Raw genomic sequence first — 6,000 nt, 5'->3', positions numbered from 1 at the left:
CGACGCGGGGCGCCCTCGGGCCGTCTGCGCTCCGGGGCGACCTTCCGAGGTGCTCGCCAGCCGCCCGAGGGGGAGGCCGGACGCCCCCTGCCTGGAGGGCTGACAGTTACGGGGGCCGGGCCGCCAGGGCAGCCGCCTTCCTGCCGCGGGAAATCAGGGCGAGGCCGCGATGCCTAGGGCTCTCCGAGCCGGGATGCTCTCGGTGATGAGGTAAAGTACCGGCGCTCCCTGAATGCATGTGTGCGTGGTGGCTTTTTTTTTTTTTTTTTTTTTTTTAATTCACTGAGCCAAAACAAAGACACACCCTAAAACACATCTTGAGAAAGAACTTTGGTGGGTGACACCTTGCTGTGGGGTCAGATGCTTTTTTCCTCTCTTTTTGACATATGCAATTTTTGCAGTTTTTAAACGTACCCACTTTCTTGACAGTAAAAGGAGGAATGTCTCTTGAGGTGGTCGTTGGCGATAGAGCGTGACTTTGAATTTCAGTAATTGCAAATTCATCCATGCAGGCTCCCTAGCCAATTAGGCTTTCTGTTCTTAGAGCAGGCCTTGGCAGTGTGGAAGTTACTGGTACACAGACTCTTCGTGGTTCCAGTTTGGAATGTCCTGTTGCACTCTTAAGAGAGAAAATTAACATGGGACTTTGCAGAATGGTCTTTTGAAAATGGATTTTTCCGCCTAGAACATTAAAGTATTAATGGCATATAGTCATTTGAGTTTTTTTAAAAAGCAGTATCATTTAGACTAAATAAACTTTAACCAAATTTACCGTAAAAGATTAAGCACAAAATAATTTGTAAGCCATATATGGTAAGGATGTAAACATTGCTCAATGGTTTGTTGGCTTTCTGGACATTTTTAATGCCTGTGTCTCTTAATTTATTAATGTGCATTACTCTTTACTTATATGGTGGTTTTCTTTAGTGTTCTCAACAATATTGACCTCAGATAATCTCTAGATTAAAAATCTAGACACCTTTTCCAACCCATTAGCTATAATTTGTATTGTCTTGTTACTTAAGCACTGCGGTAGCAAGAAAGAACCAGAAGGTATCCCGAGAGCAGGACCGCATTATTTTTGATTCTGCCTTTCCACAGGTAGAATCTTTGCTTGTTGACTTACACCTTTTACTGTGTTGGGAAAGAAGAGAACTTTGATTTCAGGCTTAGAAGTCCTTCAGTGACTTAGTCTATGTTTATAAAAGTCAGTGTTGATAATCTCACCCACTATCCCTACCCTTTCCTTAGGCAGTTCACAGAAGATGGCATCTTCCTTTGTAGTTTTACATTGTTGCCTCTGTCAAAAATTCTTGTCTTTGTAGTAAGCATTCTGCCCTCATTCCCTCACTATCACATTTGAATACTGGGCACCCCATCTGTCTTATAGTCACTGATCCAGCAGCATTTCTCACATTGTACAGTTACCTTGCCAATTGATTTATCTGCTTGTCTCCCCAGGCTTTGGAGTTTCTTCTTAAGTTTGCTGCTCTACCACATAGTGGTAAGATGTATTTACAGAATGCATTTTTGAGGAATGGTTCTAGGCTTGACTTGAGATTGAAGATAAGCAAACTGTTTAGATTGTCCTTTAGCACCAGAGAACTTAGAAGAATAATACCATTACTAGATACTTTTGATTGTCCATGAATGAAGTAAAAAGTGTTACTGGCTAGGAATGAAATCCTAGTTATGATGGAAAAAAGCCAGTCTACTTTATGATGGAGGAAGGAGGGGGTATGGCTGGTAATGATAATGGCTGGCTCCGTCCGCACTCATTCCAGAACTTTATTTTGAGGTGCAGTCATTTGCTCAAGGTCATGTGCGCAGAAAGGGACAGAGATGGGAATATGATCCAGATTTTTAATTATTTTTTTGAGACAGGGTCTCACTATGTAGCCGTGGCTGTATTGGAACTTGACATGTAGGCCAAGCTGGCCTTGAATTCAGAAATTCACTTGCCTTTACCTTCCGAAAGGCTGTGTCACCTTGCCTAGCTGATGATCAAATTTTTTCACTTTGTACGCCCTTTTCCTAATCCTAAATCCAAATCTTTTAAAAATTGCATTCATTCGTTTTTTTTTTGCCAGTGCCACAGCATGTGTATGCCCTGGTGTGCGTATAGGTCAGTTACACAAGTGGGTTTCTTTCCAACTTGTGGATTCTAGGGTTCAGACTCAGTTCATCAGGTGTCAGCAAGCACCTTTACCCACTGAGCCTTCTTGCTCTCTCTTGTTTTGTTTTGTTGAGAGTCTTGCTGTAGCCCAGGCTAGTCTGGAACTCAATAGGTTCTTCAGGCTGTCCTCAAACTTTCCTACTCAGCCTTCATATGAATCACCAATGCCCAGCTTCTATTTCTTTTCTTTTTCTTTTTTTCATTTACATTATTTTATTTGGAAATGTTCATAGCAGTACAGGGAAAACTAGATTTCACAGACAACAGACAACAGATGTCATCAGTTTAGATATCATCAGTTTATTATAAAAGGGAGGCATGAAGATTATTTACATGATGAAATATATCAGAGCTTTAGTGGAATGGGCAGCTTTGTGTGATGCCATTTCAACAGAGGTTTCAGTCTGCATACTTCCCAAGAGTGTCACTGTCTCTAAATAAGAAATAATCCTTGTCATGTATAACTACTTTGGTGCCTCCGTACTCTGGGAGTAGAACTTTGTCTCCAAGTTTCACACTAACTGGTTGAATCTCTCCACCCTTTCCTTTAGAGCTTGATCCCACAGCTACTACTGCTGCTTGCAGTACTTTTCCTTGAGATTTTTCTGGAAGCGTAATGCCACCTTTGGTGACAGCTTCAGCTGCGCTCCTTTCAACCAGTACTCTGTCAAACAGCGGAAGAAGCTTTCTAAATGCTTGTCCAGCCATGACTCCGGCCACCGCAGCCCAGACTTTAGTCTCGCGCCGCTGCAAGGAGAGACCTATAGTCCGGTCCAGGGACATGTGAAAAAGCTTCTATATCTTATAAATGTTTTACCACCTGAATGAGGGTTGTGAGAGAATTGAGTATTTATTAGAAAAGGAGTCTGTTATACCAGGAGATACTAAACTTGAAAGAATTAGCAAGTTATTTGGTTCATCTCAAAACATTTTGCTATTAAACAACTAAAACCTGAAAAAGCACGCAACTTGCCCAAGACTGTGCAAGATCACCTTCATCTCAACTCCTGATCTCATGTTTGTGTATTTCTCACTGACTGCTTAGTGGAGCAGATCTGCTTGTACTTTCCTCCTCTTTGATCCTTAGCTGCCACTCCTAAGTACTTAGAGCCTTGAGTGACTCAGAAACATGATACCTCATTTGGGAAAATAGGAGAAACCCAGCCTTTACTGTTCCACTGGGCTGTAGTTTATACTTTGGTGTTGGGGGCCTTTGATCACCATATGGATATCCCACAGTTTCCTTTTGAAGGTAAAATGAGAGTTTGATGTAATAGGGTTGCAGCTGGCTAATGGCATGGCTGAAATTACATGTATGGCTTTTCTGTGTGTGAAAAGAGATGCTCTGATTACTCCTATGTGATACTTTTTTGGGGACAAAAAATTGATGATTGTAATTTTATGCCTCTAAAAAGTCAGTTTTGAGATATGCATTTAATGTGGTGGGCCTGACCAATTCCCAAAGGCCTTTTATTTTACAAATGGTATAAGGGTTGAAGAAATAAAGTCAAATAAGTTATTTTTTACTTGCTTCTTATACTTGCTTCCTCCCTAACATACCTCCGAATTCATGTTCATGCATTTCATCCTTCTGCTCCTCACTGATTTATAGTATACCATACATTCTGCACTTAGCATATTGCGGTGATTTCATCTACTTTCCTGTAGGCTAAAGGCCCATGAGGGGAATTACAGTATCAGAGGGGAGGAATAGTTTATCAATTCCAAGAACTCTTGTTACTAACTTTTGAAAGGTACCTATTTACGCTTTTTCCAGCAGAGTTTGATTGACCAATTCTATCACGTTTTTATAATCTTTTTTTTTTTTAAAAAAAAGATTTGTTTTTTTTAAAAAAGAGGTATGAGTATTTGCTATCTAGCAATTAGTAAGCTTGTTGTTTGCTCATAAATTGACTGAAATATTTTTCTAATTTTCATTAGCATTAACACCATAACTTATTTTTGTTACTTTCATTTTTTATATTTATTTATTGAGACAGGCTCTCATGTAGCCCAGGATGATCTTGAATTCCTGCTCTTCCTCCTCTCCTTCCCACATGCTGGAATTATAGGAATGCACTACCACACCTGGCTTGCTTGACTACTTTCAGTGTTCAAGGCTTGGTAGCTTTTCAATTTTATTAGAATTAGTGACTTTTAAGAAACATTTTGTGATTTTTGTCTTTTAATTGTGAGATTTGATTATGGTTTTACTTCAATTTCTGATGCATATTTTCTTTATTTTTATTGTATGTGTATGTGTGTTTTGCCTGCATGAATGTAAGTAAACCTGTGTTGTGTAGTACCTGTTGAGGCCAGGAGAGGACATTGGATCCCCCAGAATTGCAGTTACCAATAGTTGTTTGCCACCATATCAGTGCTGGGAAGTGACCCCCCCCCCCGGGTCCTCTCTAAGAGCAGCCAGTGCTCTTAACTGCAGAGCCATCTCTCCAGTCCCTGATTTTATTAAGCTTCTAGAGCCGTTCTCCTATCCCAGCCTCTCTGGTGCTGGGAATAAAGCCTTGAGCAACTGCATCAGGCTTGTACTTACTTTTGAAAGATGAATTATGGAAAAAAGAGTATTAATCAGAACATCGAGCATGAGGATTCCCTGACTCCTTAGAATTACAACCCTTTTCACCTTTACATATTATCTAATACTTTGAGGAACTTTTGTTTATGTGAATTACAATTTTTGGTATTTATCAAAGTAGAATTATGAATTTGTTAACTGCTTAAAATAATAGTAAATCTATTACATATTAAAATTATGGTAAAATTTAGACAACCCCAGAATTTCATGAATGTTATGTATTGATGAAAGTATTTTTTAGTTTAGGGTTGATCAAGAGTTTATTTCTGATTTAACTTGATTAATTGTTTAAAAATACATGGAACCTTTGGGCATAGTGGTGCATGCCTTTAATTCAGGCAGATGTCTGTGAGATTGAGGCTAGCCTGTCTACATAGTGAATTCCAGGCCAGCTGGTGCTACAGGGAGATCCTGTCTCAAAAACCACAAATATATATACATATATAAAACCAAAACCTTGGTATCTGCTCTCTTTGGGAAGGGATGCATTCTAAATAGATAAGATAGCCTAGGACAATAGATACCAGATATACATGGAGTTTCTTACTCCTCATAGTCACTTAAAAGGTAGATTCTTTGTAGCCATTATATTGATTGATTGATTGAGTGATTGAGTGATTGATTCAGCGTCTCATTTGGTAGCTCTGGTTGACCTGGAACTAGCTTTGTAGACCTGGCAGAACTGTAGAGGTCCACTTGCCTCTGCCTCCTGAGTGCTGGGACTAAAGGCATTAAAGGCATGTGCCACCAGGTCTGGTCCTTCCTAGCCTCATTTTATGAATGAGATGTAAAGGGATCTGCTAAAGATAACATAGGTAGTTGTAGCAAGAAATGGAACTGAAGCATTGTCTTCTTTTTAAAAGGCACTATCCAAAAGTATATTTTGTTATCTTATTGTTTAGGACTAACTCTTAGGCCTAGGGAAGAAACTATATTTTTTTGAGGAAAACCAATAATCCATGAAATCTTCCTGCTGTTTACATTTCCTGTTGGTTAGTAGCTCAATGTGAACATGACTGGAGGGTCATCCTTGAGGATTGTTGGTCTTAAAATAGCCTGCTATCTCTTAGGGAGATGGCTAAAACACTAGTATAGGAATATATTGAATTGTGTTTCTCATAGGGTGTAATTGAAGTAGATCATATGAAAAATGAATTCTGAATTCAGAAGTAGAAGTGGCGATCAGGAGTATATCTGGAAAGATAAAAGACCTAGTAACTGATTTTATAAG

At 39.5% G+C, this 6,000-nt stretch overlaps 1 protein-coding gene and 1 pseudogene across 1 annotated transcript in view; one reads left to right on the top strand and one right to left on the bottom strand.

Moving 5' to 3' along the window:
• Positions 1–32: 32 nt before the first annotated feature.
• Positions 33–6,000, top strand: part of Ccser2 (coiled-coil serine rich protein 2) — a 190,698-nt gene continuing 184,730 nt past the window's right edge. The window contains exon 1 of the mRNA XM_008835582.3: positions 33–210. The gene's annotated coding sequence lies outside the window, so the exon portion shown is untranslated. The remainder of the gene's footprint in view (positions 211–6,000) is intronic.
• On the bottom strand, positions 2,576–2,884 carry LOC103736139 (annotated as a pseudogene).

Source organism: Nannospalax galili, unplaced genomic scaffold, assembly GCF_000622305.1.
Source record: "Nannospalax galili isolate Female #2095 unplaced genomic scaffold, S.galili_v1.0 scaffold57, whole genome shotgun sequence".
Taxonomy (NCBI): Eukaryota; Metazoa; Chordata; class Mammalia; order Rodentia; family Spalacidae; genus Nannospalax; species Nannospalax galili.
Note: the sequence above shows the minus strand (reverse complement) of the source record. Positions and strands in the feature narration are given on the sequence as shown.